This window comes from Camelus ferus, chromosome X, assembly GCF_009834535.1.
Source record: "Camelus ferus isolate YT-003-E chromosome X, BCGSAC_Cfer_1.0, whole genome shotgun sequence".
In the NCBI taxonomy this organism is placed as follows: Eukaryota; Metazoa; Chordata; class Mammalia; order Artiodactyla; family Camelidae; genus Camelus; species Camelus ferus.
The window spans coordinates 26,311,094-26,333,767 of NC_045732.1; the positions used below are offsets into that span (position 1 = coordinate 26,311,094).

The 22,674-nt window shown below is 37.4% G+C and overlaps 1 long non-coding RNA gene across 1 annotated transcript; it reads right to left on the minus strand.

The window, feature by feature from the left end:
* Positions 1-1,855: 1,855 nt before the first annotated feature.
* On the minus strand, positions 1,856-16,246 carry LOC116662045. Its single transcript, XR_004318024.1, has 4 exons — positions 15,982-16,246; positions 12,128-12,279; positions 10,590-10,875; positions 1,856-1,970 (listed from the first exon to the last, which is right to left on the minus strand). It is a non-coding gene; the product is annotated as an uncharacterized LOC116662045 (long non-coding RNA).
* Between the last annotated feature and the right edge of the window lie 6,428 nt (positions 16,247-22,674).

The following is a 22,674-nucleotide window of genomic DNA, read 5'->3' on the forward strand; positions in this document are numbered from 1 at the left end:
TTAATACATTCTTCTCCAATACATGTCATTAACTCAGTCCTATCACTCTGTACATTTATATTCAAACCTTGCTTGATTTACACATGCATTTTTATCAGCTACTCAGATTATTTTTGAAGACTAATTTCTGTCACATACCACTCCCCTGGTTACCATATTCCACAATCAGCAGCCTTGCAAAATGACATCTCACTGGGGCAGCACACACTGAAGCACTTATGGCACCTTTAATTTTTCTTCCTTCCCACAGAAGTTAAGAATTTCAAAGCCAGAGTCTAGGGCCGAAGACTCTCGTAAAACACCTTGGTGGAAATAATGCTTATTTCATCTTTATCTCAAAAATCTTACATTTCTAATACTCGCATACACTTAGTAATGAACATAATGTACTGGAACATTAGTACAAGTATAAAGGCTAAATTTTAAAATACATAAAAGAACGTGTGTGTGTGTGATGCACACTAAAAAGTATTACTGACAACAGTACATGATCAGTCTTTTCTAAGGAATTCAAAAGTCACTTAAAGTTTTGGATCAACTGTCACATGTCTCTTGGGGCACTGGTTAAGTATCTAGGAGGAGAAAGACAGGATGGTATGCACAGCAATATGGGAGATATAGTGCTTACTGGACCCTAGTTTGAGAACTCATGCTGATATTTTTACATAGATCACTCTGTTGCTAATCATCCAATCCTACAGGTAGAACATGCATTCTGGCTTTATTGAGCAGCTGATATATCATATCACGCTAATAGTGATTAAGACTATGACCTTACAGACTTCATGTTTCCAAACTCTGTCAAGATCTCTTAGACATCACATGTTATGTTGTATATAACAGGCCTGTGCAGTAAAGATCACATGAACCAAATATCTCAGATAAGTATCATTTTGGCTTCAAAGTTCTATGACATGGAAGTTCACCCTGAGGATTGCTATGTTTATTATAGCTTCTTACTCATCAATTACTTTGCACCAACTCAAATTCAGGACCTAAAATGGTCACTTGAATTGCTCAGTCATACTTCACTGTAAATTTGTAGAGAAGATTACAGGCGTTCAGAGTATTTGCAAATTAGAAAACAACAACAACACATGTGACAAATGAAAATTAAAACACAACTTTGAAACAACGCCCCAAGATAAAACAGTATAGCTTCTTACTTAAGCCTCAAACACAGGAGAAAGAAGAGTTTATATAAATGATTAAAGCAAAAATTTAACTCAGCCAACACATTCTTTGTTTCTGTATTAAATGAATGGTCCCCCAGTCTTCTTTCATGCTTCCAATGTGGCATTTTCCAGCTGTTTATCTCAAACCAAATATACAGTATTGGAATAATGTGTACCATTAGTAATTAACACACAAAAACTGAAAAACCCTACAAGTTCTAGTTATATCAGAACTGTTAAGTAACTGATAGTATATACGTATTCACCAAATTCTACCTCCCTCTTCTAGTTTTTTTGTAACGATGCTTGCAAATCATCAAGGAGCAGATTAAAGTCTAGATTACAACGGCTCTATGGAAGATACACGTCCCTTGGGCCCTGTATTTGTTTTACATAAAATAACCATATAATCTGTTTATTGTACAAGTTGTGTCTCTTAAGGCATGAATATAAAACATTCGTTCCTCTCACTGCACCTTCAGACCAGCTCTGTAGGGCCAATTCTTCCCCTGCCTAGGATGAAATTTCAAGTAGATCCTGTAAGCTTTATGATCACTGTTCAATAATGAAATAATAGGCCACATTTAGTCATAAGAACAGTCTCATGTTTACAATTAGACTGTCCATTGTATTACAATGATCAAAATTCCGTAGTGTTATTCAGTTAGCAGCTGGATCTCTTACCTGATCTAATCCTGTATCACTCTTGGGGTATCGTCTGGTTCTTGGTCCTTGTCATCTCTACCTCATCTTGTATTTCTCCTTTTTCTCACTCTCTCACTCCAAGTGGACACCCTAAAGGATCAAGAAAAGATTAACTTGAGTGACAGACGTATTGCCTTGATGATTCCCTCTGACTACGGCAGATTTTGAATGCCAATTATTACTTTATGGAGTGCTTCTTTTGTGTTTGTGAGAATTATTGAGAAATACCCCAACTGGAGCCATCCGAGTTCCTCACTCTTGGTTTTGAAAATGTCTCTACTACTGCTGGGAACTTAGGACACTTTATTCAGTTTCTCTATATAAGCTGAGGTCAGATTCTACAACCCATCCAGCAATAATTGTAGGAAAGATTCAAGATAAACCCAGGTAGGTTTCTTCACATCAAGTCCACACTTATTACATCTTAGGCAGCTTTTCAAATTTTTTATTATTTATTTTTACTTTTGATAGGTGGGCAGTTTGACCTCCATGGCCTCCCTGTCTATTTAATAAGGATTTTTTTTTCAGATGTAAGTCTATCACTTGTCCCTCTACAGCCCAAATTCCAGGAGGCACAGTTTTAATTTCCCAAATGCTGGAGTTAACATTGTGCCACATTTACCACAAATTCTTGTTTTCAAAGAAATAAATCATTTTGGACCCCGCATTAAGAACATTTCTTGAGTTTCTTCCTTGAAGTACCCACTATTTAAAAGGTGGTGTTTATCTTTTCTAAATTTTATATTTCATTACATCTCTTTGGTCTCATAAATAATGTATTATAAGGATTTTTCTGTGTGGTTTTAAACTTTATATAAGTGATGTGATAAAATTTGTGTTTCTGTAATGTGATTTTCTCTCTCAACTTAATGTTTTAAATTTTTAGTGTTAAGAGTACATTCATGATTCAGAATTTGTGTATCATTACATCTCTGACTCATGATATATGAATATATTTGTCTATCCATTTTAACCTATATGGAGTACTCTATCAAAAATATGTAACTTATTGATCTATTTTTCTATATATAGGTCATATTATTTCTAATTTTTCATGATTACAAGCAAGTTGTAACAAATAATCATGCAAATGTATCCCATGTTGTTTTCTAGTTTTTTCTAAAGTATATTCCTAGGAGATGAATAGTTAATTTTTTTAACAATTTAATTTTTATTTTTTGTGGCAGGCAGTAACTAGGTTTATTTATTTATTTAAAATATCAGGTAGTAGGGATTGAACCCAGGACCTCATGCATGCTGAGCATGTACTCTACCACTGAGCTACACTTCACCCCCTGAATAGTCTTAAGAATAACCTTAACCGTTGTGAAGTTCGTTGAATTGCTCTTTTAAGTAACAGCACCATTTTCCACTTCCATGGCAGCATGTGAGGGCTTGTTTTCCCAGATTCTTATGGAAATGTATCTAGCACACTTTTGAAAAATTTGGCAATCTGATTAGTTTTGGTGGTTTTTTTTTTTTTTTTTTTTTTTTTTTGCCATTCCTAAATCATTAGTGAGTTTTTACATGTGTGATTTAAAAATACGTTTGGAGTTTCTCTTCCTTTTTATTATTTTTCTCTTTCTAGGTTATAAATGCCTCATATATTTTGAATACTAACCCTTTGTCACTTTTATGTGTTGCAAGACATTTATTGTGCTCCTGTTATTTGGTTTCTAAGCTGTGAGAGTTAACTCCCCTAGGTCTGAAACTGGTCTGAAATAAGAAAAGTACCTGCAAAGCCCTGACCCTGGCCAGGGCATAAACTGCACTGCCTAACAGTGTTGCTTTACAGGTCTGAGGAGCTCTGGGGTGAAATACCAGCATGTCACCATTATTTATTGGTAAGTGAGACTGATGATTTGTACCTAGTCTTGGTGAGGGACCTGCAGCACTCTGCTACTGGGGCAGGTTATGCAGCAAGAAGACGCCTACCTGACCACCAGGACGTAAGAAATCTTGGCTGAGATTCCACTTTGGCTTTCCTAGTTCTGTGGTTTTATGTGCACACAGAGGTGGTTTTTGATACAAGAGAAAATTGTGTTCTTGGCTTGAAAGAAAAGGTGCATCCCAGTATGGCCTCTGCAAAGGGAGGCCAATAGCTTGGTTTCTCCAGACCCTTACTGTCGGGGGCCTTTGGCTGTGATCCATATCCTAACTTATATGCTGGTGCCTTACTATAGCCTTTCCATGCAACCAACTGTAAATTTTTATGCCTTGTCATTTTTGGTCTGGTGAGTCTTCTTTAGCAATTAAATCCTATCTACTGCCTAATGTTTAATCAGTATAGTTCATCATTTAACACTGTTCACAACAGAATAATTGATTTCTGTAGTAAGGAAAATATAAAGTAATATCTACTATTGAAATCATTGTATTACAGACTCTTTGGAGTGTGTTTACAATATGAATATACGTATTTGCTATTTGGGACTAAAGTTTCTTAGAAAATAAGTGAACTTCTCAGGCTATTCCAGAGAAAGTTCCCAAAACCTTAAAAAAGAGTATCGGATTTTTCATATATTTTAACTGCCATAATTTAACAGTTCCAAGGAGTTACAGTGTCCACTATCCAAGCTTAATAGTAATGAACAGTTTGCTTGGACTGAATACAGATGGTAAACAAATGTTCATGGTGGGAAAATCTTCTTGACTTACCATAATATTCTGATTTACAATAAATATTTTCACACAATGTTTTGTTTTTTAGCATATAATTATAATGTTTAAGATTGCTCTACATGTGGAAGAGCAGAGCCAATTATCTAGAAAAACAAAAAATTACTTTTTTCAGTACATATCAGATAAAAATGTATATGTATTCCACATGCATATAAAAAGAAAACAATTTGCATAAAATGTGCAAACCATCCAGCTATAACTAGAGACCATTTGCATATTTGAGACTACACCCATATATATATATATATATACACATAAATAAAAATAAAACATGTCTCCATATATGGTATCTATACATTTATAAGTCCATATTTATCTAATGATTTGATTACTTTCATTTGAAATGCTCTGATGATGATAGTAAGTGTCTCAAATTGAAATGTCCACATTAATTCAGTTATCTATTGTTTAATCCAATCACTTGATAAACCAGTTATTTTGAGTGTTCTGTATACTGGGCAGTAGACCAAAGCCAGAAGATTATGGAGTAAATCAGATACAGAATATGACCTGAAAGAGTTTATAACCTTACATAAGGATAAAATAGTTCTATTTCTGGAGGAAATAAAGATAGATAACTAGACTCATTCAGTAGAAGGAGAGCTTGCATATATCATGGGATATTGGAAAAAACTCAGAAAGTGACAGCTTCAGGTGAAACTGAACAATTAACCCCATTCAAACTTGAGAAGATCTGAATAGATATTTCTTCCAAAGACATACAAATGGCCAACAGCTACATGAAAAAATGATCAACATCATTAATCATCAGGGAAATGCCAGTCAGAAATCACAGTGAGGTATCACCTCACACTTGCTGAAATGGCTGTTATTTAAAAAAAAAATATAACAAGTGTTGGCAAGGATTTGGAGAAAAGGGTACCCTTGTAAAGTGTTGGTGACAATGTAATTGGTGTAGCCACTATGGCAAACAGTACAAAGGTTCTTCAAAAAATTAAAAATAGAACTACCATATGATCCAGCAATTCTACTTTTGGGTCTTTATCTGAAGAAAACGAAAACACTAACTCAAAAAGATATGTGCCCCCATGTTCACTGCAGCATTATTTACAATCACCAAGCTATAGAAACAACCTAAGTGTCCACCAATGGATGAGTGAATAAAGAAATTGTGGTGTATATACACAATGAAATATTATTCAGCCATAAAAAGAATGAAATCTTGCCATTTGCAACAATATGTATAGACCTTGAGGGCAGTATGTTAAGTGAAAGAAGTCAGAGAGGAAGACAAATACTTTCTGATCTCTTTTACATGTGGCACCTAAAAACAAAAGAAACCAACAAAAAACTGAGCTCATAGAACAATTTGTGGTTGCCAAATGTGGGGGTCGGAGGGTGGAAAGGTTGGGGCAGGTGGGAGAAATGGGTCAATTGTCCTTTTCTTTTAGTTTAAATTGAATCATAATTTTTAAAAAATTGCCAGGAGAAGAGACGAAGCCAAGTTTATTAAAGACAGTCCCCCGGAGGGGAAAATAATGGAGATAATGAGATAAATAGTATTAAGGCATCTTGGGGCTTCTGAAATAAGCAGATGTTGGTCCACTCAATCAACTGGTGGAGAAATGCTCTTGTTATACATAATTTTACAAAATGTACTCTGCTGTTATATTCCAAACACATTTGAAGTTTCCTTAAAAACACACACACACACACACAAGAAAAACAATTAAGATGAGTTGGAAATGCAGTTTGGGCCAAGGATCTATATAAGAGAATGCACATGAGTCAAAGTAGGACTGTGGAGTAAGCAGAAGCTATGGACTCACGACAAAGATAACTCAGTCTGGATAGATCAGAGCACTTAAGGATGAGATTATGGGAAAGCTGCCTGGAAAAGTGTGATGGAATGAGATCACAGTGGACCTTTTATGTGAGTCTGTAGAGTCTGGACTAAGCCATAACATAGGAGGAGGCACTCAGAGTCTTTAAGCAGCAGAGTAATATGTACAGTTTCCTGGATTTAAGATAAATCCAAAGGTCTTTATCTTGTAACTTCTGAGGCCAACTCAGAGTACCGAAAACAATCCATAGCTGTGCTGTTCAATACAGTAGCTACTAGAGTCTTATGTGAACATTCAAATTTAATGTTAGTTAAAATGAAATAAACTAAAATTTCAGTTCCTCAATTCCATAAGCCACATTTCAAGTGTTCAAGAGCTCCCCTCATGGCTACTGTATTTCACAACACAGATACAGAACATTTCCATCACTGCAGAAAGTTCTACTGGCTAGCACTGTGGAGCATTGTAGATCTTACTGATCTTATTTATGGCTACAGCAATAGACATTGGAGAGAAGAGATTGATGGGATCCTTGAGATGGATTTTTGAAACTTACTGGTGAGCAAACTGGGAAGGGACAGAAAGATGGAAATTAGACATTGCCCACTGGAAAGAGTCTAGGATAAGAGACTCACATTTGGTTATTATCTATATATACTTGGTAAAGTTTAAAAAATGAATGAAAACATTCAAGAGAGAGATGGGAATATAAAGAGAAGACTGTTTTTAAAACCACCATGAATGTTAGGGAAGCAAGAGGAGTTAAAAAATGAGACACAGAAAGAAGCACTGGACCAAAAAAAAATGGAGAAATATGAGAAAAACACAGCCAACATGATAAAAATATAAGAAGGGAAACTATTTCAAAGAGAGAGTAACTGTGTTCAACATCAAATTTCACTTTGATAAATATGAATATTCTTGCCATAATATTAAAATGGATCAGGGCCACATTATTTAAAATATGGCATTATTTAAAATATAGTTCATATAGCTTAATCTGCTTTAATACATATTTAGTAATGTAAAGTCCTCTTAATGTCATATTCATGAGTTAGTTAATGGATGGATACCTGATTTACCTTCCATAGCATCATTTAATAATATTGATGCGTGAACAACTATTAACAAATTAATGACAGCCAAGTTCTTTCAGCCACTCTATCTTGTTTTCCTTACTGTCCATTTGAATGTTTTTCTACATGCTTTTAGCCGATTGAAGTAATAGCTGAAAGAATTAAATCTACACTCACGATTCATCCGTACTTTGTATCACTGGAAAGAAGTCAGCAAGATTATTTTTTCCATTGTTCTTCAGAAAGAACAGCCAAAGATACTACTTAGCATTTAAAAGGAGCCCCTGCATTTCCAAAGTTCTCTGAAATTACATAATATATATTCTAAATGCGCTGGTCATCAAATTGTTTAGTCTACTGTACAATAGCATTGAGTCATCTGAAAATTCCATTAAGAAGTGTCTCCAGAGTGCATTTGACCTTGGTACATCAGACTGAAAACATGCTGACAGACTTGCATGGCCTAGGAATAAGCACTTTCAAACAATAGGAAGGATTCTAATTGCTTTTGGTTAGTGCATCATTTATATGTCTAGCATTTAAAAATCTTTTAGAATAAAATGAAATAAATTAGGTTGAAATGTTTATTATGTAGTGGTTTATAGTTATTTCAATAAAAAATCCATTTAAGTAAACTTTGTCTTGAAATATTTTATCTGGTGCTACACAAGAGCAATTTTGAAAGAACTGGTCATATTATAAGATTCTTTCTAAGTTTATTGACTCCTAAATCTAAATACATGTTATTTAATATGTTTTAAATGCTTCTTTTTGTTAAGCAAAATGTTCATATTATTTTTTAAGTTATGAAAAACTGAAAGTCATTGCAAAAGTGTTTTTGCATTAATCAAATAATATATATATAATTTAAACATTTTTCAGATTAAAAACCATTTTTAAAATACATACTGCAAAATAGTGGAAGGAAACGCATACAGATTACATGGTTATCTGGTTATCTTTGACTTTATTTTTTCCTCATATGCTCTACCTGCTCCAAAGAACCTGTACTAATCATGTAGCACTCCTAAAGTGAGAAAAACAATGCATTTTTTTATAAATACAATAAACATCTTTTCTTATCTATACTGTTATCAACCAGAAATAAAAACATTAAACATTCATTGAGTATTTATGACAAATCAGGTACTATATTAACACCTTTAAAAACAGCACTGTATTTAGTGATCCAAAACAACCCTATAAGGTCATTTTTCTTATATCCCCCCACCACTTTTTTTTTTCTTCCAGATATGGATGCTCATATAAAGTAACAAGAGAGTCAGCATTTCAACCCAGGTTTGCATAATTGAAATTCTTCACTCTTAACAGACCACTGCAGTAAATCAAGTATCACGATTAAGTCAGTCACACGAAATTTTTGGTTTCCCAGTGCTTATAAAAGTTACGTTTACAGCACACTGTAGTTAAGTGTGCAATAGCATTATGTCATTTAAAAAAGTACATACCTTAATTAAAAAATACTTTATTGCTAAAACATGCTAACCATCATCTGAATCTTCAGCAAATCAAAGATCATGAATATATAACTCTCTAATACTAAGGAAAAAGTTTGAAATTTTGAGGAAATCATCAAAATGTGACACAGAGAAAAGAAATGAGCAAATGCTGTTGACAGACCAGACTTATCCTGTGGACATTTCCTTAGTTACTGAATAGCTACTGGCAAAGATGTATGAAGTATCTAGGAAAAACCCCCCGCATTGGTTCCCAGGTCCATGGAGTGAGAGCTACAAAGAAAAGAAGGGCCAATTTGAAGCCTGTGGAACTGTGCCCCTCTTCAAAATAGTAAGCCAATAGGCTACCACATCGCTAGAGGATGTCAGAGATCAGTGCCACCTGTAAAAACTTAAAAGATGCCGTTGTCAGTGATTCTCATTCAACTCACCTATTTCACAGTGCAGAAGGCACATGGGCCTCAAGGAACGGCTGTAGATTATTATAAATTTAGTTGTATGGTGACTCCAGCTGTTCCAGCTAAGAGATCTTTACTGGGTTATCTTGACACTAACACTGGCACCTGGTACAGCGATAACCTAGCAAACAGTTTTTTTTCAACACAAATCAGTAAAGCAAACCAGAAGCTGTTTGCTTCCCCCTGCCAAGGGCAGCAGGACATGTTCCCTTGTCTTATGTAAGGACAGTAGCAGCTCTTCTGCCTGTTTTAAAATACAATGGTCAGTTTTCATATCCTTTTTCATTATAGGTTACTACAAAAAATTGAATATAGTTTCCTGTGCTATACAGAACTTTGTTTTGTTTTTTTTTTTACCGATTTTATATATAATAGTTAATATTTGCAAATCTCAAACTCCCACTTTATCCTCTCCCGTCCCCTTTCCCCCGGTAACCGTAAGTTTGCTATGTCCGTGAGTCTGTTTCTGTATGTATATGTATGACTGAAACATTATGCTGTACACCAAAAATTGACACATTGTAACTGACTACACTTCAATTAAAAAATTAAAAATTAAAAAAAAATACAATGCTCAGGACTTTGGTTTTATTCCTATGCCACAGATAGTCCATTACACTGATAATTAAATCTTTTCACAAAGGAGGAGCCAGCACCCTTGATGCCAAAATACAGACACCACCCTTGGAAAGTTCATGGGCCACATCAGCAAAGTTACTAGGTATCTAAAAATCTAAGGCACACTGGGATATACTCTCTAAAGCGAGAAAGAAGCTCCTGCAATTCCAACTTTCCACAGTGAAGCAAGCAGCACAATTCTTGGAACTTTGAAGCAATATATACCGCATGCAGGAGTACTTTTCTGCTCAATTCAGGTAACTCAGGAGGTAGCCAGTTTCGAACAAGGCCTAGAATAAGAGAGGGCTCTACAGTCAGCTCCGGCTGCCCTCAAGATGCCTCAGCACGCGGCCTTACGACCTAGGAGTGGCCATGATACTTAGTGTCTGTGGCAGGTAGGAAAACCACAAGAAAAGAATCAGAGCAGAGACTCCTAGTGTTTTGGAGGAGGGCCATACTATATTCTGCCAAAAACTTTTCCTCTCTTGTTGGTTTGCAAACCGGCTCCCGCCCAGGGAGGGCGAGGAGAGAGGAAGAGAGCGCAGTCCCTCCAGATTGGAAGGCAGCAGGTTTCAGCAACAAGGGAACTTACCCACGAGGCTTGTCTCGGGCGCCTCAAGACCAGTCGATCTCCACATCTGCCTCCCGGAATCTTAAAAGTTGACAGAGAGGGCTTAACGGGGTTCAGTCGCAAACACCGTCCAGGCGGTCTCAACACACCCTCTCCCTCAAGGCTGCGTCCTCAAAATGGCTCCCGCCACGCGAGCAGCAGGGAGCGCGCCGCCCACGCGCCAGGGGAGGGGCGGAGCCTCGGGCTGCCTGGGTCCACCTGGCGGGTCAATCGGCCGGCACGTCCTCTTGATGACCTCCTCCAGCACCTGTTGGAAATCAAGCCCTAATTTGCTCCAGACTCCGAGGGACAGCAAATGTCGGCAATTCCAACTTTCCACAGTGAAGCAAGCAGCACAATTCTTGGAACTTTGAAGCAATATATACCGCATGCAGGAGTGCAATCAGCTTCCCATTGTAGATTCCGTGCTATCTGACACATCTTTCTCATCAATTTGAATTTATGTATCAGTATTCCATTTCTTTAAATGAAAATGAAACAGGATACGGGTACCAAGCAGCGTTAATAGCACAAGTAAATGTTACGAGCATGTGGCTGATACTCTTACTGGACCCACTTCTGCTTAATTAGCTCCCTCTCCCTCTAACCCACACCTATGGCTTCAAGGGGGCATTTCCTCAGACCAGTTAAGCATCAGAAAACTGGTGGGTGAGTCTGCACAGATGCTGGAACCAGTTGGAAACACAAGGTTACAGCCTCACTGAGGAACAGCTTTGATAAACCATGGTATGGGGAAGTCCTTCCAGTGGATAGAACCTTGAGGAGTTCACTTTTTCCTCTTTGTATAGAGAAAGAGGGAGCCTGTGACAGCGTTCTACATGACTGCTGGGCAGTTTTGGTAGTACGTACTATTGCAGTTTCGGTGTTTCCTATTCTGTTCCTCTAAAGCCCTATAGCTGCTCCTGAGAAACTGCTCCTTCATGGTCCCAAGAAGGGCTCCAGTAATACCTTTTCCTCCTCCTGCCTCCCAGTATTAGGGGGGGTAAATGGATTCCCATCGTGGCTTACGGCTTTCTGAGTGTCCCCAGAATTCCTTTTGGGTCACCTTAACCCTATCCTTACCTCTTATATAAACCCTCCACTAAATTCAATCAGAACCTTTTGAGTTAGCCTTCTATATTCTGAGACCTTGATTAATGCAGGTGTGGTAAGAGGTGACTAAAATTGCTCGTGTATTTATAAGAAAAGTCTAGAGAGATCAATTGAATGAGAAAGTTCTTACAAGAATTGTTGCTGTATTTGACCCTAATATTTAGATCATCCTATGAATATGGTTCACCACTGAGAGGCAGCCTATGTGTAAAATGATCCATTTAACCACCTCAATACACTCCAAATACAATTGTAGGAAAAAATAGGCTAACAGTGATTTTTAAACTATATTTTATTTAGAGAAACAGTAAAGAGGAATTATTCTAGTGGACACTGGGTCCAAGCATATGCCATTTCTTTATGGACAAGAATGGTAAATGATTATGAGAGGGGTTCTTGGTACATACCACCTTTATGCCCATCAAGGGAATTTTTCTTGTCCACTTCTCTCCATGAATGTCCCTGAGAGAGTTGTACATGAGTATGGACTGGGGGCGGGGACAGGAAAATCACTATGGTAGACAGTTACAGACCCCTGATGGCCAGATGTTGGATTTCTCTGTGAAAAAAAAGAAAAAAAAAAGTTAAAAACTAAAATCAGGTTGAAAAAAATCTATTTCCATTTAGGTGTGCTCTTAAATGGTAATAATTGAAAGAAATGTAATAGAATATGACACATGAATATAAACATACTTTTTTTTTTTCCTGAATCTTCACAGCCAATCTGGGGTAGCTTTCCAGTCCCCTTGGTCCTTATTAAAGAGCACAGGGGAAGACAAGAAGGCTAAGCTCATGCTTGATCAGTATTATCTTAAGACATCATGAATCTGCACAGTATCATCTGAGACAGGTGTCATATCTATAATTGAATTCTTCTTTAAGATTCTTAAGACTGAGTTTATTTGTTCAACAAAAAATTACTGAGTACCTATTATGTGCCAGGCACTCCTCGCACCATTGGAGATCTAACAATAACAAATCAAGTAAAATGGGGCTATGCGGAAAATAAATAAGTAAAGCATAGTACACATGTGGTAAGTATATGGAGTAAAATAAGGCAAGGGAGATGGATGGGGATTTTTGAGGAATGAGATAAGGATCCCCAAATTAGTTGGTCAAACAAAGTCTCACTGAGAAGGTCTCATTTGATTTAAAACCTGAAAGAAGAGAGGAGAAAACCATGCGGATATCTTTAGAAGGGCAGTCCAGGCAAGGTCAAAGAACATGGAAGGTTGCCATTCAGGGTGTGAGAACCCTGAGGACACATTTGGTTTATCTAACTAGCTTAGGGCATGGGTATTCAACTCCATCACTACTGATATATTGGGCCAGATCACTGGTTGGGGGGGGGGGCTGTCCTGTGTGCTGTAGGTTATTTACCAGTATTCTGGGTTCTACCCACTAGAAGCCAGCTAGTTGAGACAATCAAAAATGTTTTCAGACATCATCAAATATCTCTTGGGGAGCAAAATTGTCCCAGCTGAGGACCACTAACTAGGAGTCAACATTAACAATGGCCAAATATATTTTTCTTGAATTGCATAGCTGTCATCTGTTAGGCCTGTAAAAAGAATAAATTCTTTGATTAGATTCTTTTGCCTCAATACATACTCAGTTTGGACTTAGGTCAAGTGGAAAGAACTTCATGACAGAGCGCTTTTCAGGTCCTGAGATGGTATTTATTTTTCTAGCCATTCCACCTGTGTTCCCCTGCCGATGGTTTCTCTAGCTGTGACAAGGATTCAGAGTTCAGCAGTGGCCATTACAGTGTGTTAGGCTGGACCTCTCTAATGTATATTCATCCAACAAAAGGTGCTTTTGCAGGTCGTGGAAGCAGTGTCAGGAAAAGGTTCTGAGCAGAGCCGGGACTCTTCACTTCACCACAAAACCCTGTCACCTCCTAGCACCTTGGAAAGCTCAGAAGCAAAATCGGGATTGACAAACTGAATACTTAACAGCAGCAGTACCATCCACAGAGCGGATTTCTTTAACTTATAGGTGACAGACCTCCGTAAAGCCTAGAATCTCAGAGACATGTTGATTTTTTTCACGGAACACAAAAAATTGGCCCCTGAGGGACAATCATCACAAAGAATATATGGGCTATACACTCCTACACATACACAAACACAATTTCCATTAAAATCCTGATTCATTTTGGATACATATAGACAACAGGTTACCTAATTCTGACATTCTCATGTAAGACATATTCATCTGAAAACCATATTCAGTTACTTTAAAAAAAATTCCCTTCTCTCCCAAAACCTGGATCCCATCCCTTTCTTTCCTCACTGTTGATTATAATGTGTTTGATGTTTCACTTTTTCCCAACATACTATTGCAAAATGAGTATTACTGTTTTATGATGATGTATTTTTAATGTATATAAACGGTATTTTTCATGGAGCCTTATTTTTAGGACTTATCTGCATTTCTACAGGTATCTCTAATCAGTTGTCTCTAACTTCTGTATAATGGTCAATTATTTCTAAAAGTTTTTTTACTATACACTCTCCCAGTGAGACAAACACTGGGAGCCTCCAATGTTGTACAAAAAAATGAAGCAATATGTGTCACCCTGTGTGCCTCCTCATGGACCGATAGAACTTTCCTGAGAAATAGACACAGTGGAGTGACTGGATCATAGGTCACATTTATCTAGCTTGGTAATGTAGGGCCTGATTGCTCTCCAGAGTTTGTAGCAGTAGGACAGTACTTCCACACCCCCACCCAGACCTGGCATTTTCTAGCTTTCTAAATGCTGCTGATCTGTTATTATTACAAATTACTATAAATTCATTGTTACTTTAATTAAAATTTTGTGATTAGCTGTGTACTTTGAGCTGCTCTACCAATGCTATTTTAACTTTTTGGACTGCCTTGTCTTCTGTAAGTTACTCACTTATCTATTAGAGATTATGTGTTTTTCTTTATTTCTAGTAGTTTCTTATATAATTCAGACACTAACTACTTGTCTGTTTTAGAGACATAGAGATATTTTAGTGAATATTATGTGTTCAACCAGTCCTCAAAAACTGTGTCCATGGTGATTGAAACAGAAATCTGAATCTTTAGCTGCAATGTAATATAAATGATCCTTTCTATGGTGCTGCTTTCTATGCTTTTTATGCAGTAAATATCCAATAATCACCTATTAAGTATTGAACTCAAGGGAAGAGATTTAGTCCCACTTAGTCTCACTCACTAAGTTATTAGTTGAGGAGAGAGAACTATCATCATAATTAAAGGCAGAAATAAGTGAAAGAAATGTCAAAACACTAAAATGGGAATACAGGAATTGGGGGAAAAAAACGTATTCATCAAGATCAGTTTTGCTGCAGTTATGAGTCTAGGGAGAACAAGTGTTCACTGTTTTGTGAGAGACGGAGTCAGCCTTTTCACCCCTCTCCTAGCTATACTCCTGAATTTTCTAGGTGTTTTCTAGTTGAAATGTCAGCTCCTTAATCTTTATTAAGAAGAGCAGTTATTGAGACAGACACTGTCTTAGAAGCCAGTGATGTGGATATGACTAAGAAACATATCCTGCCTGAAGAAAGTTACGGCAAAAAAAAAAAAAAAATCTAGACACTCTTCTTTTCCCATACTGTGTATGAGCATTCTGAGCTTCCTCTTATCCTCTTATTTAACTCTGAAATTCCATAGTTGTTCTTCCTAGATTGTATTTAGCACATCTAAGTATGACCCCTTATAGCATTAACAATTGTTCATTTAAATTCTGTACTTGTTTTGTTTAATAGAGCTGAGTCCCATAGAGATGATGCAGATATATTTAGAGAGTTGAGGAAAGGCATATAATAAATATAAACTGGATGGATCTATAAAGACTTGGAAGCAGTGTATTGATGGAATCAGATTTTCATTTAAAAAAATTGATTATTCAAACTAGAATGTGAGAAATGTGTTAGGCTTGTTTGGGTGTACTAGTGGGTAAGATCAGATATGAAGGAGAGCAGATATGAATGTTTTAGTGAGGCAGAGGAGAGGCAAAGGTGACCCTTACTATGGAAATACGAGCACGATAGAGCCAAGTTCACAAAGAGACTATATGACTAGGAGGAAGAACTAGGAGGAATTAAAAAAAAGTTCATTAATAGTTTGTCTAGTGTTGGAGTGAGCTATCATTGATGACTTTCAGTCTGGCTGTGTCAGCTGACAACAAGTATCATCCCATGTGTAGTTTGCTCAGGCTGCCATAACAACAGACTGGGTAGATTAAATAACAAATTTATTTTCTCACAGTTCTGGAGGCTAGAAGTCCAAAATCAAGGTGCCAGCAGGATTGGTTTCAGGTCAAGCATCTCTTCCCGGCTTGCAAACTTCTGCCTTCTCACCGTCTCTTCACATGGCCTTTCCTTGTGCACATGTGGAAAGAGAGATTTCTGGTGTCTCTTCCTCTTTTTTTAAGGACAACAGTCCTATCAGATTATGGCCCCACCTTTATGATCTCATTTAACCTTAATTAACTCCCTAAAAGCCCTGCCTCCAAATAAAGTCACCTTGAGGGTTAGGTCTCCCACATATGAATTTTGGGGGGATATAATTCAGTCCATAACATCCCAGGTTCAACATATCTTTTATGACTTAAAAAAGAGGCTAAAAGTGTAGATTATTGCAAATATTTTCTCCCACTCTGTGCATTGTCTTTTTACTTTCTTGATGGTGTCTTTGAAATATTTCAATTTTATTAAGTCCGATTTATTTTCTTTTATCACTTGTAACATTTGGTTTTACATAAAACAGAACCTGCCAATGCAAACAGTAGTTTATGACTGTATAGTCAGAAAACTACATTAAGTAATTCAAATTAGTTTTACTTATATTAAAGATTCTATCAACTGAGATTATGCTCAGCTATATAAAATAGAAAACATAAATAACAGTGGATCAAATATAGTATTTTATTTATTCCAGGAATCTGATGGGTTCAGAATATTTCTAAAAACATTCTTTAAGCAGCTCAGATAATGAATTGCTGACTGGTTGTTGGAAGGGATCTTGCCTATCTTCCCAAGTTATCTAGAGCTCAGAAAAAAGATCTGACAAAATCTCTGCCCAAAAGCATTACACCAGGGAATCTTGACCCCACGTTTGTTTCAACATGCCACTTAAGAAAAATAGCATCAGAAATACTACTGATGAGAGCAGTAGCAGGGTATTAACCTGCCAGCAGAAAGCTAGGCAGCAAGTTTAGGAAAGATATGTTAACTATACTAAATGAGTTAGGATTCCAAAGAACACAAGGTTATATATCAACCAAGCTAATAAAAGCATGCACTCTTTTGATCAGTTTGGTTTATGCAACCAGTGGAGCTGGGGATGGGAATCTCTTCACTAAAACATGGACATGTTTGCACACATCACTGGTGAGAGAATTAAGTGACATTAATGTGACTCCACTGAAAATACCAGAATGTCCACAAAACAGATCAGTAGCAAGGAATCCACCTTCTGGAAGAAAGTAAAGCAACAGAGTTAGAAGAGCTATTTCTACTATGTTACTAGAGCTAAGGTTCCAATTTTTAAAAAATTATAGCTTGTTAGTCAAGGAAGCCAATATCAATTCATCCATCGGTTACTTGAATATGGTACCCTGTTATTAGCTTAGTTTATGCAAACACAGTGTAGCTGAGGAAAGAATTAATTTTATAGGAACTTCACCAATTCAGACAGTAGGAAGGGTAATTCTTCAAAGGAAAACTGCAGTGCAGTTCTCCAGCGCAATGGGAATTATTCTGAGCAGTTAAAGCTAATGATGTTCGCTAGAGTCCATCTTTAGCTCAACTTACTGAAAACCAACCTGCTGAAAACAAATTTTCCCAATGGGTAATTAAATGAATGGCCAATTTGCAAAAGCCTACACTGCAAAATTATCAAGTTTCCTAAAATCAATGACCAAATATAAAAGCACACCAAAAATGGTTATAAGAACAATGCTAACGTCTATTATCACTATGAAGATGAAAAACATTATTTTGAATATTAAATACATTAAGAATTTCACCATGATAAAAAGTTTAACATATTTTAAAAATGAGTCTATTTTAACTGTTAGTGTTCAAATGCTATTTAATATTTTTAAAATATTTTAAACACTTTAATATTCAAATACAGTACTGTAATCAATTTCTTTTAAATCTGTCCTGCAAACTCACATGTTTCACTAATAAATATTGGCTTTGAGGAATTAATTATATGATTCAGTAAGAATCATTCCTAATAGGCAAATACATTTCTCTTCTGCAAACCTTTGAAACTTAGATTAAATTTGCAGCAGTTTGCAGTATTTCTAATATTTTTTTCACAAAACAAAATTATAGCATTTCTTAAGTGACTGCATAGTTCATAATTATAGATTTGGGGGGTATTTTTTGGTTGTATGATCAATTTATTAACTAAATGACACATTTAATTTTTGCTAAATGAATATATACATTCAAACAAGTTACATAAAATTTAACTTCAATTTGGATGTTTTCATCAAAATTGAATGGTTTTATTTCATTTCAATTAAAAGAAAACAAATGGTGAGATCCCTGCTATTCTAGCATTCCTGACACTAGGCACTCAGATCTCACCACCAAGAACCTCTAGGTTGCCAATTTATCTAGGTTGGTTTAATTCTCAGAATATATCCCTTCCAAAGTAGCCCTAGCTGTTAAACCAGTGGTTCCCCCAAACCAGTAGCACCAACATCACCTGTGCACTTATTAGAATCACAAAATCCCAGACCCCACTCCAGATGTACTGAATCTGAAACTCTGGAGATAGAGAAGAGTTCCACCATCTAAGTTTTAATAAGCCTCCCGGGTGGCTGCAATGCATGCTAACATTTGAGACCCACCATAACTGCACATGAGATAACACTTACTGTGCTGTTTTGGCACAAGGGGATTCACTTTTGACCAGTGAAGGTTCAGAGCCTCCAGAGCAGCCAATATCGCTCCATCCCATCATTCTAGGAGCCTGAAGCATGCATGCAGAGGCTGCCATGTGGGTTAGTTCCTTCAGCTCTCTTGTGCTTTGTGAGCTCCTTGTTATACTCAAGAGAATATTTTCAATAATGGATCATCTCCAGCCCTACCTTGGACCAATCATCCAAACAGCCATCTTTGGACTAGCCGACTTTCTCAGGGAGCCTCTTTTCTTTTACACGTTTGAAGACCACTCCTTGTGTCTGTAATGAGTTTACTTCGGAGCTGGCCTGGCTTGGGGCAAACTTTCTGAAGCCCTTTGCACTTGGCTTGAAACATGGGGAAAGCAAACTCCCTCCTTTTATGAGTGTGGAAAAAAATGCCTGCCAGGGTGGCAAGTGTCTCCTCCCTCTTATATTGCTTCTCTGAGTGATGAGTTAATGCATGCAGAACCAGTTTGGGTCCAGTTCGGGTCCAGTTCCTTTACAAGATCACCCACCACTCACTTTAGAGTATAGGGGTACTTGACCATTTATGGCTTTAGCCTTTGGAATCTCCAGCCAAATTCTTATGTTAGGAGAAACTGCTGCTTTCAACATCCAGTTCAATGCAGGTTTTCAGGGATATGTTTGACCTGCAACATCTTCACTCATAGCACCTTTCGTTATAGGCAATATGGGGAGGTGTCCTATCCTCTCCGACAGGTGAGAAAACAGGCCTAAACAACCACAAAGCAGTAGTGGCTATATACTGCTGTGGCCTAAGATTTAGAGGAAGGGTTTACCTGCCAAGAAGGACATGGGGGAGGCACCTTCATCTGGTGTAAACTTCTTCCTTCTCTTTGTGCTTAGGAACACAGATTTGGGGTCCTGCTTTTCTGGGTTCCCATCTGAGCTCTGCCACTTTTTGGCCTTGAGGCATGAGGAAAGTAATTAAATTCTGATTGCCACTATTTTTTTTTTTTTGGTAGATGACAGATATTTCAATGTTCTTCATGCAGTGAGCTGAAATGAGATGATACACATAAAGCCTTAGTACAGCTCCTGGTACAAAACATAGTAGTTCTCATTAGGAATCATTAAACAAATATTAGCCTCAATCTACAACATTCAAAAGACAGAGGGTAGGCTTGAGCAGCAGTGCCCAAGAGGTGATCCTGAAACCAGCAGTGGCACAGCCTGGAATCTTCTTAGAAAGCTAATTCTCAGGGGTCCCACCCAATCAGACAATCAAGTAGGGATCAGAAGCCCAATAATTCTAGCCTGAAAAAATATTTTTTCCTACTTCTGCCCCTTCAGAAGCAGAGCACACTTCTTAAGGGCATATTCAGGTCTTTCCACAGAGCAGTGATTCTCCAAGTGTGGTCCCTGATCAGCATCACCTGAACACGGGTTAGCGCTGCAAATTCTCAGCCTCATCTACACATACCTACTTAAACAACCTTGGAGGGTGAGGTTGGGCCAACCAACCAGATTTAACAAATCTGCCAGGGATTCCAATGCCCGCCAAAGTTTGAAAAGACTCTTCCCTGGACCAACGGTTTTGCATATTTTCTGCAAAATGAAATCCCCAGGTGATTCTTTAAACATAACTGAAGCACGGGTTTTACAACCAGAGATTCTGATTGACATGAAGTAGGAACTGAGAAACCAAATGTTTCAAAGCTGCCTTGAAGATTCTAATATACAGGAAGTTTCAGAACCACTACTCTAACCAGTGCTGCCCGACTTTACCAACGGGAGCAGGAGCCAACCTCGTCTTTTCAGAAACCTCAAGAAAAGACCTCACACTAAACTATCGTGGGTTATGTGTTAACCTCTACCCTATGTGTTTTGGCCTGGGGGGTAAAGGATTGATCAATGGAGTTTCTGCATTCTCACTCAGGGGGTGTGGGAAAGGGTGAACTCCACTAAAATAACATGGAATGAAATTTACAGTGAGCGGTTCCTAAAAGTGGAATTGTAAATTTGGGGACAGGGTAGTGCTAATAGTAAACAACAAATGTGCAATTAAATAAATGTTTGGGAGGAATTTCTAGTGCCAAAATTTTTATTAGTATTTTCTAGTTTGTTTAATTTATCCCTTCAGTGATTATCATGGTAACATTCTCTGCTTCTCAATTGTGAAGTAAAATCCAAAGTTTCTTTTTCTAGAAAAATAGTTGTTTTCTGAATTATTAATATAGAATTGCATAAGTACTTGTCACATTTTTCAGTTTCTCATCTACTCTGGTCACAATAATTTGTAATTCATCCAAATACACATTATGTTTTCCCACAGGTTAAATTTGTTGTACATGAAGTCTGGACTATATTCTCATATATGTCACCCATATAAAAATGATCACCCTAAATCTTTAAAAGTATTCTGAGAAATTGAAGTCCCTGAAGAATTGAAGTAGACCAAAATAGGTATTTAGGCATAGAAACATCAGAAAGTAATCAAGATAACTATTTTATAGGTTGATAATCATGATTATGTATTTCCAGGCGATAAAAGGCAAGTGAAACACTACATTTCAAATAACTGACAGAGTGGCAAAATAAAAAACAAGTTATAAAATTATTCATTTATTGCAAAAATACACATTATATATGATAAAAGGTACCATACGTAAGAATATGAATTTATTAACTGCCACAAAAATTCTAAATCAGCAGGCCTGAGTTACTGAAATCTGTACCTGCCTGAGGTCTACAGCCTGAGACGGGACCCGCTCTGCTGAGCCCTTGGATGGTGCCTGGGACAGGAGTCTTTGTGTACCCGAGGCTTTGGGCCACACCACAGAGTTGATGCTGTCATCAAGGTGTTCTGCGGGAAATGTCTGGTTTTGTACGCCTGGGGCTTTGAACCACACGGTCTCAGGTTGACCTCTGTCCCACGGGGACTGGAGAAGTAGTAGCTAAGGTCATTCACGGGGACTTTCTACACTTAAGTGACCAAAGTTAGGAGGCTCTTACCTGGCAGGCAACACTTGCACCTGTGGTCACACACCGGTGCTAGGAGAATTCAGCTCAGCGCACGGGACTCCATGGGAACAGGACGACTGGAAGGTGGCACCTGGTTTCTCCTAGGCTTCTCCTTCTGCCCCATTTCACTTTGATACTATTTTTAGTTAGGATTCTTGCACCCCTATAAACTGGAAGCCTAAGTGGAACCACTCTTCTGAGTTTTCTCAGATCTTTCAAAGAATCACCAAACCTGAAGGTGGTCTGGGGACCCCACAGAGACCTATTAACAAATTACATCTGACAAAGACACGCTTTGCCCAACTCTAATTAGAGTCTGATGTGAAGTCACCCACATTTAAGTTCCTCAGGCCACTGCCTAACTTAAGAAGAAACATACGCTGATGGGTGCCTGCCTCCAGGCTCCTGATACAACACACATCACCCTGCAGGACAGCAGCCCAGGAATTCCCACAGGGCCTGGCAGGACTTAGGAGAACACTTTCTGGAAGAAAGGAGAGTAGCAGAATCAGAAGAGATCATTCAATAATATATATAAAGGTTTGCTATTAAATTAATAAAAAATAGATGTTTATATCCTATCATGGAATTCAACCTCAATCAATCCATTGGATAGTTGAATATGGCCAAAAATTTATCACTTTGGTACCCACGTTGTAAGTGGTGTTATGGTGGAACTGTCTCCAATTCAGTCTCCTAAGTGGAGATTTTAGGAAATACAATTCCCCAAAGCAAACCTGCAATGCAATTTGCCAACACAATAGGAAATTTTTGAGCACGTAAAGCTAATGATGTCCACCAGAATTCATATTTAGCTAAACTTACTGGACAGTCACAGCACTTAAATTTAATTTTCCAAAAGGGGAATTTAATAAATGGCCTTTATGACAAATTAACCAATTTTTAAAATAAGCAATAACCAAATAAAGACATACAAAAATGGGTATAATAACTTTGTTAATGTTCAATATTACTGTCTAGAGATAAAAATCATTTTTCAAATATTCAATACATTCAAAAAAGTGCTTTCACCACAATGCACATTTTAGC